General features: G+C 35.8%; 1 long non-coding RNA gene across 1 annotated transcript; it reads right to left on the bottom strand.

The window, feature by feature from the left end:
• Positions 1-2,167: 2,167 nt before the first annotated feature.
• LOC131740218 (uncharacterized) lies at positions 2,168-9,640 on the bottom strand. The gene is made up of 4 exons (XR_009330851.1): positions 9,530-9,640; positions 7,306-7,341; positions 4,834-4,911; positions 2,168-2,595 (listed from the first exon to the last, which is right to left on the bottom strand). It is a non-coding gene; the product is annotated as an uncharacterized LOC131740218 (long non-coding RNA).
• Between the last annotated feature and the right edge of the window lie 1,300 nt (positions 9,641-10,940).

Genomic DNA, 10,940 nt, shown 5'->3' with positions numbered 1-10,940 from the left:
TTCTTGTTTTTAACTTCTCAGTGTTCCCATAGGCACGTGCATCTATTTCTATTTGTATGATATGTTGGCTGAAGATCACCAACAATGTAAAATTATGCAATTCTTGTGATCTCCAGTTACAGCTGCCTTGCATTTTTATTTGTACAGTCTTTCACAGACTTCAAATGGGGACAGGAATGGTCTTTCACAATCCTTAATTTCCAAGTGCATCACAGAGGTTACTGAATCTCTTATCAAGCACCTTACTGAGTTCATTCATTTCCCTATTACAGGAAGTGGACCAGCAGAAGGCTAAAATAGATTTTTTTTTTTTAACATGCATAATAGGCTGCATACACTGTACTCATGTGCCCTTTAAACCCCCAGCTGAAAAAGAAGCAGCCTTCAGAAACAGAAAACAATACTACTCCTTAAATGTTCAGATATGTGCCTCTAAATGCAGAATTATTAACATTCTAGCCAATTATCCTTGATCATGTCATGATGTGTACATCCTGGCACAGAGCCAAGTTTTCCAAATGTTTGAGAGAGGATAAATAATTGCATGGCTACTCAGTACAAGGTCTGAAATTATACGTCATGTGTTCATTAATACCAAAGAAAATGTATTAATGTTATGCATTTCCTCTATGATAGCAGGTATCCCTTGAAACATTGGCTTATCCACCTATTTTTAATGCACAGCAGCCAGCTGATACAACATATAATTTAGCTCACTGTGCCACCAGAAATTTAACTGAACCTGTTTTTGGGATCTTAAAAATGTCTCATTCTTGACAGTGGGTTTTAAAATGCAGTCCTACAAAATCAGCAAAAATACTCATGACATGTGCACAATTGGGCACTAAATTGAAATATGCCGCTGGGTGACATTGGCTGGGTTTCCATGCAGCTTAGAAAGCCGATACTCTCTCTCCACATTATAATTCATGTGTTGTAGCAGCACATACCACACACATTCCACGCTCTATAGGAAGTGAGCGTCTAAAACAAGGTACGACTTCAGGGGTTGGTAAATCGTCTTCTCATGCTAAAAAACTGTACGATTGACCAATAACTCCTTTTTTTGCATGGAAAAAAAGAAAGTCATACATTATGCTTACGAGACTTCAGCAGTCATAATCCCGTTTGTGACGTAACCCCGCGCAACTTTCTACTATACGTAAAGGCTGTAGTCATACCACCAAGCAATCCTTTATTATCTTAGAGGTTCTTTGAACAAATAGGAAAACATAAGCATACAGTACGAGGGGTTTAGAGAGCTCTTCATTCAGGATTTTTTTTTTTTTTTATGTGACACCATTTATTCAGCATTTCAAATTATTGCCATTTGACTCAGAAAATGATAGTGCTTTATAATTTGGTTATTTTTTATAGGCAACATTATAAATATAGGCGGCTGTGTGGTCCAGTGGTTAAAGAAAAGGGCTTGTAACCAAGAGGTCCCCGGTTCAAATCCCACCTCAAATCCCACCTCATACACTGACTCATTGTGTGACCCTGAGTAAGTCACTTAACCTCCTTGTGCTCCGTCTTTCGGGTGAGACGTAATTGTAAGTGACTCTGCAGCTGATGCATAGTTCACACACCCTAGTCACTGTAAGTCGCCTTGGATAAAGGCGTCTGCTAAATAAACAAATAATAATAATAAAATATTGAAGGTACTACAAATAACAAAAATGCAGGCAAAGCTTTGCAATAAATAAATAAATAAATATTATCTTAGACTTTTCTGTCCCTTAGCTGTAAGATGCAATACACTGCACACTAGCCTTAAGTAGTACAACAAAGGACAACAAAGTCAAGTTTGTATACCCCTGTGTATTAAATTAGCATAGCTGGGAATTCATTGCCAGTGGCTTTATTATGTCTGCGGGCTATTTTGTTCACTGACAGTTTAAGTAAAATCCCTAATTCATTGAGGAAGATTTGTTTGAAAAGAATGAAAACATGAAAAAGAAAAAAAATTGTTGGTTCCACAAATTTATTCAAAAAGACGGGCTTAACGTTAGCTTGCTGCAAGACAGTTGCAGAAAGTCCACTGCCCCTGTAGAATTCAGATTCAGGTATATATTATTATTAGTAGTCGTAGTCATAGTCGTAGTAGTAGGATGGGTGAACAGAGCGTGATCAGATTCATCCCCTATGAGAAGGACAACGTGTGTGTATCGTCAAATTCAGCAGTTTGGAAATTGATGTAAGATTATCCCATTAATTATCAATCGCAAAATATATACTGATGCACAAAAGAAATGCAACACTTCGGCTTATGGATTTAATCAAATAATTTAAACAGAGATGTCAAACAAAATCACAGAAAATGTGAACAAAAATACAGATCAAGTTTTCAGTATGAAACGTGACACACTGTCAAAATGAAAACATTACAATGTTAGTATCGGGTATGACCTCCCTGAACATTAACACAGTCTTGGCAGAGTTGACTCATAGACCTGATCAGCCTCTGGATAGACTGCTGTGGGATGTTCCGCCACTCTTCCTGCTGGCGAACGTTGGCTAGTCGCGGTTGTCTCCTGTCAACATTCAGCATAACGCTCACCACGATGTCTCCACACACGTTGGCTTCCGTCAGGTCTGTCAAGGGCAAAACGGCATTCATCGGTGAATAAAACACTCCACCACTTTCTCTGCCGCCACCTCAGATGTTCTCTGGCCCACAGAAGACAGTGATGTCAGTTAGTCGCGCAAGGCCAAATTGGAACTCTAACACCAACATTTAAATATACCCCCAGTAGTTTTTAGTTATTTGCATTTGGAATGAAAATTTCTCGGGTTAACATAAAACTACATGAAAACACACACAACCCAAAATAGAGTAATAAAAAGGTGAGAATTATTTTTCTTTTTCCATGGAAATTGCACCATTGATGATCAAAGCGTAGTTGTCAGTGACCGGGTTGATGGTGATAATTATGTAGGCTTTCCAGAAGTAGATGGTGAAACCACCCTGATCAGAAGTTAATCTACTCAATAGCGGGGTTTAGGGAAAAGAAAAACAGCAAATGTTTATGATGTGTGAATTTAATTTCATTTTGGTTTATGAATTTCTGTATTTTAACCCTTCTCTTAACTTAAATCATTTTGATACAGGGGACTACTGTACAAAAGTGGAAAGAATCATAAAAACATGAATTATATTTTCCTATACAGACAAAAGCATTGTTCTCTAAATATCAAACATTTTCTTTTTTCTTCACAATTCTCTTTCCCAGTAGTAGTAACTGATACTCTTTTTTCTCTCTCTCTTGAATATATTTTCAGACATATGTACAACATCACCCTGATGAAGGCTAGGATTGCAGCTACGTGCTGGTAGTCTCTTTGTTTGTTTTTTTAGAACATTCTGGTTCCGTGTTCTATTTTTAATATTCCTTTTTATTGGATATGCTGCATCCTAAACTGTCTTTAAAAATCACAGCCCTTTAAAACTCAAGTATGTACTGTAAATTGTTACACAAAAGACATGACATGATCTACCTCACTGAGACAGGTGTCATGAAGACAGATATTCTTTACTCTGACACTGTACAGGTAAAGTATGAACTCAATTTTTATTTAAGTTTTCTTTCATGAGAAAGCCAACTTCCAATATCTTTCCTTCCAATCAATATGACATTCACAACATTTTAATGGCAGGTTGTCATGAAACATAATGTCACTCCAGGGTTTCAAATGCAACAGTTTAACACATGTCAAAGAATTATGCTTTAAACTCTGAGAACTATTCTGTTGCCTTCTCTGATTATTGTTCTGCACTGACCCCAGGGCAGTTTGAAGCACTCTGAACAAACCAGATGTTCTGAAGAATTATGTTGCATTTGTACAGTCGCAAGTTATAGTTTTAGAACCCTTTTCTGTAATTGTATACTGTACCTTCTATATATATATATATATATATATATATATATATATATATATATATATATATATATATATATACACCATTTGTAATTCAGTAATATGAGAGAATTGGTCAGGGGTCTGAATACTTTTGCAAGGCACTGTGTGTATATATATATATATATATATATATATATATATATATATATATATATATATATATATATATATATATTTAAGTGTTGGGGTTTACATGCTGGTGGTGGTTAGCAGGGATGGTTTTAATTCATATCCCTGCCAAACACATGTGAAAATGTGGGTTTTGTGGCATTTTTGCACAGCCACAGGTTTAATTGGTTAATTGTTTAATTAATTTAATTAGCGACACCTGCTAGTAATTTAGGCAGGTGTATATAAGCAGGGCAGCACATGGAGAGTCTGGTTGTGTGAAGGCTAATGCCTGTGAGGAAACCCTAAAAGAAGGTACAGTGTTTTGATATACTAAATATTCAGGCCCAACCTCTCAAAAACCTACCTGTGGTTCTGTGCTGTTCCTTTTAGAAGACGACAGTGTGAAAAGGTCCTGCAGATGGCAAACTTACCCTGGTTTGTTACATAATAATATATATAATTAATAAGCAAATATATTCTAGGCAATTTATTTATTCATATTTTACTATAATATACACTGCCTTCCAACAAGCATTGCTAAATGTTGAAGGTAGTGAATTCTTACCCACTGTACCCCACCCAGTCTCTCTTTTTTTTCATAAATACACTATTTAGGCAGATTCGCTCAAATATATACCAATAAACTACCTGCAATAACAATTTTATTTATTTATTTATTTATTTATTTATTTACCAGAAATGCCTCCAGCTATTCACAAACATGCTGTGCTCATAGATTGTAGCTTCTCTGCCCTGCACATCCATTTATATACATGGCTTCATTAATGGAGTGATACTGACCTGGATGGTGTGGTTCCAAGCCAAAGTGTCTGTCTGCTGTTGGCGAGCATTTTCTTCAGTTATCTATGTATTGTTTGGCTGTAGGCATGTGGATGAATGCAACAAACAATACAGCACAGGATGTTATTTATTTGTTTATTTTTTTCCAGGTACAGCACTTTCTTACCAACCAATTGTAAAAACATTTATATATATTTATTAACAATTTGAGCTCCAACAAGAACAGTAAAAAATAACTGTGAGTGCTAGCTAAATGTTCATCCTTAGGGCAAAAAGATGATGGACACAATGCAATAACATTATCAGCCAATGGAAGATAACATTAAACAGTCACTCCAGGACTCCAAGGGATTTTTGTTTTATGAAAGTCAATACTTTTTAATATTGCATCTACAGGACTTTGTACTTTAATAAATGTTCTTAAAGAATCAAATCATTATAAATTGCCAAAAGTAGCCTCTAGGCTTGATTAAAATTGAGAGGGTTGACCATATCCACACCATGTCTAAAATATAACATAGCTATAAAAAAAAGCCCTATAATTATATCCCTCGTATTAACAGATATTTAATTTAAAAATGGTTGAGGAGTGAATTTGTCTAATTTAATAATACAAACCAGATTGCTCATTTCCAATGGCTGTGAAACCTGCCATGTTTATATGGTTAGATATTTAAACCATGGCAAGCCATTCATTTGAAGTGTCATAATGACATCAGAGGATGGTTACACAATCTACACAACACTACAGTAGTCAAAATAATGTTTCTTTAGAGGTACTACATAGTCTACCATTGAGAGATTTTAAAGTTATGGATGAACTTCAGTCTATAGCTTTGTACAGCGGATTTTCTTGGTACACTTTTAATTTCTGTGTCTGACGAACTCGCATCATTTGCCCGGAGGCACTTTGACAAAACCATAGAAATTGACCGTTACCACATGAAGTGGCATCAGGAAAGAAAGGCGTAAGAGGTTGCAAGTCTGTAATCATTAGCCTAATCTGCATCTGCAAATAAAATACCGTTCAAGCAAGCATCGGATCTGATGCAAGTTACTGAGTCAAGCAAGTGATAACAAGACCAAGAATGCTGTTAAAAAAGTGAGTATCAAAACTCAAGACAAGTAAAGAAGGTTTACAAAGTGTAGCTCAAATGGAAATTGGCTCCAACCAGTTGATATTAAATGATTGTATATAAATGTATTTGCTTTTCCTCAGCTACTTTTAATTCAAAATGTTTTAACTGTTCCTATCAGAGAATGATGTTTAAAAAATATAAAAGGCATACTGTATCTCCATTAAAAACAGTGGTATTCAAAAATAACCACTCTCAAAATTACCTGATATGCAGAACCTGATCTGATTGCATGGGATCTGGTTTCTGGGAAATCTAATTACTTGAAACCATTTAAAGTGCTTATTACAATTTGTATGTGTATTTCAAAATAGTCACACAATATATATTTTTATCTTTATTCTGTAGATTAAGTTTTGGTAAATTCCAGATAAGACCTGTTTAAATTCTAGGTGAGGCAGTGCCTCAAGGGCTTCATATGATGAGTCACAGAAGGGATGTGTGTTTGAACTAGGAGAGTAACAAGGACTTCACAGCAACATTTAACAACTATTAACCTTTGGAGAACTATACACAGTTCATACATAATACAAGCACATTGATGAAATAATGCATACAAAATATTGTAACCACTGTATATCTGCATTAAATGCCTGTTTTGCTCTACCTAATGCCAATTATAATTAGGCTTCAGGTAATTAGTCTCCTTAATCTTCTGTAAGGCGACTGCAGTTATCAGTTCCAGACAGACTAGAAATTAAACCTATGGTTTTACAACAGCGATTTATTAAAGGTTGCCTCTTTAAAAGTACAGTATTAGAAGATTAACGTTAAATTATAGCACAGCCTGTACATTTAGTTGGCAGCTTGCACAGCAAATGCCACAGACAATATGCAACCTGAAATATTAATACCCAAGTTGTTCTGAGATTACATTAATTACAGTCACTCTAAGAATGCAATAATTAGACTGTTTTACAGCAGCCACCAAGGTCAGTCTTGAAGTATAATTACTCACACTGGTGAAAACATCTACGAATGCATAAACTCTGTTTTCATCGAACATTCTTGCCAGTCGTCAAGATTCTTGGATCTTCAGCCTAAAGTAACTAAACAAGTTTCTGGGGATGTTAACCAAACTGAGACATGGTACTTAGTGGACATAAGTGAAGATATAGTCTCAGTAGAGGGAGTAGTTAATTCCATCCCTCACCAAAAACCACAAGAGCTAACATTGCCGTTTCATCGTAGTGTGTTTAACATTGCACTGTTTAAGAAGGACTGAATAGTGTTACAAGGACTGGAACAAAACGTTAACTGCTGTACTTTTAATTTGTAATTGTAAATTTAAACCAAATGTAATGTACTGCAAATGTATGTAAATCAGTGTACTTACTGGTAGGAGGGGGTATTGGTGTTGTTGCCGGGAGACCTGTAAAAGAAAAAGAAAAAGTTTAGTAATCTGTGTAAACATGGCGAAATGCTCATATTCTTTTAATGAAAGGGTGTACACTTTTGTTCGAAGAATATTGTAGAAGGGATGGTGTTTTAAAACTAACTATCGGGGCAGCCATTTTGAGCTATCACAGTTTTTAGATGCATTTTTCTCCACTGATTTGGCAGCTAGGCGCCAGTACTTATTTTAACTTTTCCTAAATATATGTATTAAACATCTCAAAGCATCAGCAGACCCAGGGTTGCAGAAACTTATGGAGATATAATACATTATACATAGAAGCTGTCATTTTGACAGTGGGTTTGGCTTAGTGCACATGAGATTGTTCACATGATCGAGCTGCTGACTTTGAAAGCTTCAGGTTTATTTTGAATAGCTGCAACAGGAAACTTTCAGATGTATTGATTTATCAACAACTGTAAAAATACTTATTGTCTCGTGAAAATGAATAGACCAACACAAGTCTTGCAGTACTTTCAGGAATTATCGGCAGATGAATCTAGACATGAAAATGTGCCAGACCAAGACAGTGATGAAACTTAGTCTGATCACAATGAGGTTAGTGATAGTGACAGTGAAAGTGATAACAAATGTAAAGACATTTTGGGACAGAGACAAACACGACCACAGCTGTGGGAAGTGCACTGCACATGTACAGAAGCGGCATGTTGCTAGAGGCAAGCTAATCCTCTGTTAAAGATGAGTGTAACCCTGTACTGACTATTAATTATTATTATTATTATTATTTTATTTTTACTTTTGAGGAGCTCTGTTTATTTTTCTACATTTTATCCTTGTTTTTTTGTTGTTCTGATAATAAAAGTTCAAATATTTCACCTTCCATCTTCTTGCCTTGCTTTCTGCTCACCATTACTGCCAGTGTTCGGCAACCTCACACAGTGCATCCAAAAAAATAAGAGACATGACTCTACCAGGCTGGGATTTTCTGTTTTGATTCAGGTCATTTTCAAGCACAAATTAGTATGGATCATGTAATATCCACAGCTGTCAAATAATGGCAGTTCTAAATACTGTACAGTATGCACATAGACATAGTGAACAATCTTGAATCCCCAAATAAACCTAATATGAACTTTTAAATAATGTGTGTAGGAATTTACTGAGACCAGCTCTCCAACAAATTGCAATGGAGGATGTATAGCTCAAAGACTGCTGTGCTGATGACACCCCCCCACCCATGTATTCAGCATGTAAGTGTATATTCTTGCCTTTTTCATTTCTTTACTGTTTTCTTTTAAACATACCTGTAGCAGGGTGATTGCCCTGCACTGGGGGAAATTAGTGTTGGTATAATTTGTATGTGGAAACAGGTTTGTTTTGTGTGCTTTTTGGAGTTATGTTTGATCAAATGATTGTTTACAGACTGCAACACAGTACTTGTGAAGGCAATGCCCAGCCAAGGCTGTATGAAGCAACAGGTGGCGTCGTTGTAAGAATGCCGGCTCATTAGTAGGTTAGTTTAGGGGATATTGATCCCAAGTAATGTATAGCGAGGGTTACGTAGTGTAGCAGGTTCCTGGAGTGGGACGCCTCGTTCAGTAAGGCTAGCGCTCGCCCTGTGTGGCACCTTTTATTTGTAGTTTTTGTACTATGTTTTATTTTGCCTTTTGTACAGTCTTCTCTATGTGTCCTCTGTGATTTACCATCGTTGGTAGCATCACATGACCCGTTTGTTTACTTTCTGTTTTGTGGTTAATATATCCTGCGCGCCTGTGCCGGCGTTTCAACTCCAACTCCCATGTCTCTAATGATAGATAGATAGACAGATAGATAGATATGATGTCCATTGAGAGTTGGAAATTGAGTGGGATATGTAATTATGTTCTTATTCAGCCTTCACAATACAACCTTATTTTAAGTTTGCCAACATAAATAGGATAACCACACTGGATAAATCTAATATTTCAGAAACAAGACAAGAGAACATGTAGATATGCCAAGCAACAAAAAGGGAGATATAAATACTCCATCATAACCCTTCCTTACTAAATGTCTTGGTAACCATGAATAGATAATCACACCTTTTTCAAATATATGCAGAATATTTTAACAAACATGAATTACAGAAGATGTTGTTCTTTTATACATAGTTATGCATGCAATTACCCTTTGACATTTCTGTTCTCTTCATTGGCTTACTCACCACAACAGCCATGTCTTGTCTTGACTCTCATTTCCTTTAGGATTGTCATCCAAGCATGTTTTCTCAATATTTCCATGTTGGATAAGTGTGGGCAGCTTTATGAGTTATAACCAGCTGTCAAGGCAGTGAATGTGACTCGTACCTGAAGTATGAAATACTCTCAGCAACCTCACTACTGCCAGGTGATTGGGAATCTGACAGCCACTAGACACTCCTTTCCCAATGTACTTACACTTACAATGGCATAATAGAAAAAACCCTATTGTTGGTGGCATATTGTGTTGGATTGCTGTCTTATTTCTTTGCGTCTGACTCTAGATGACTTATTCAATTCTGACTGCTTCATCAAGGCAAGCTTTAGACTGTGCACTCAGACTCTTTTTAATCTTTGTGACATTAGTCATACATATAAATGTTCTAATAATGGAGGGAAACTCTCATGAATATAAGAAATGGAGACCAGATTAACCCATGGCTTTAATTTATTATCTGATCTTACTGAAGAATCAATATCATAGATTGAGGCGTGGCTTGCTGGAATACACATCCAGCATACTTAAATGATCTCTGCTACACATCATATGAGACATTTCATATTCATTTTGCAAATAATCTTTAACAGAAAAAACATGAATGTCATAATCATTCACTGCTGTTAAATGTAAAATTGAATAAAATTATGTATAATTTTATACCTCAATTATCAAATTTACCAAATATGAATTTGCCTTTAGAACTTCCTTGCTTTTCATTAATGGCAAACAGATATACATATATGTGTAGTTTTGCCAAACTTATCTAGTGTCATTTTGTATGTTTTAAGATATAGGATTTTAAACAACATTGCAAAATATTGACAATACTGAAGGAATTATATACAGTACATAATTTGGAAGTAGGCTATTCAGTTATGACTCCATAAAGCACATTTTACAAATCTCACTAATTTATTAATGCATTCCATTGGCTATGTATGTTTGATTTAATAAAATTAGGGTCAAAACAATTTAATTTACTCCCTGAAGAATCATCGTGTAAATTAGCATATTGAGTTTGTGCGAATAAAAAGTCATAAGTCCCCCATGTTGGCAGTACAGTTAGCCAAGTTCATAGCTGTACGATGAATTACCATTAGTGCTGTTACTGTACTCAGTCAGTTCTGTATCTGTGTCTCACCCCATCAATCAAGCAGAGAGGAGCTAAGCAGCAACTCCGCATTGGCTTGGATGCACTGTGTGGGTTGTGGCGAGTACAGTAGTTATATTACAGTGCTGGTGATTAATGAAAATATGTTCATACATGACTAGTGAACTGATGTTTATTTAATCTATAAATATACTAATTATGACTGTGGTACAGTACAGTATAATAGAACAACGCAACTGGACCATATTCGGTATACTGTAGATAC

This window comes from Acipenser ruthenus, chromosome 1 (genome assembly GCF_902713425.1).
Source record: "Acipenser ruthenus chromosome 1, fAciRut3.2 maternal haplotype, whole genome shotgun sequence".
Classification (NCBI taxonomy): Eukaryota; Metazoa; Chordata; class Actinopteri; order Acipenseriformes; family Acipenseridae; genus Acipenser; species Acipenser ruthenus.
This window is presented reverse-complemented; position numbering and strand designations above follow the sequence as displayed.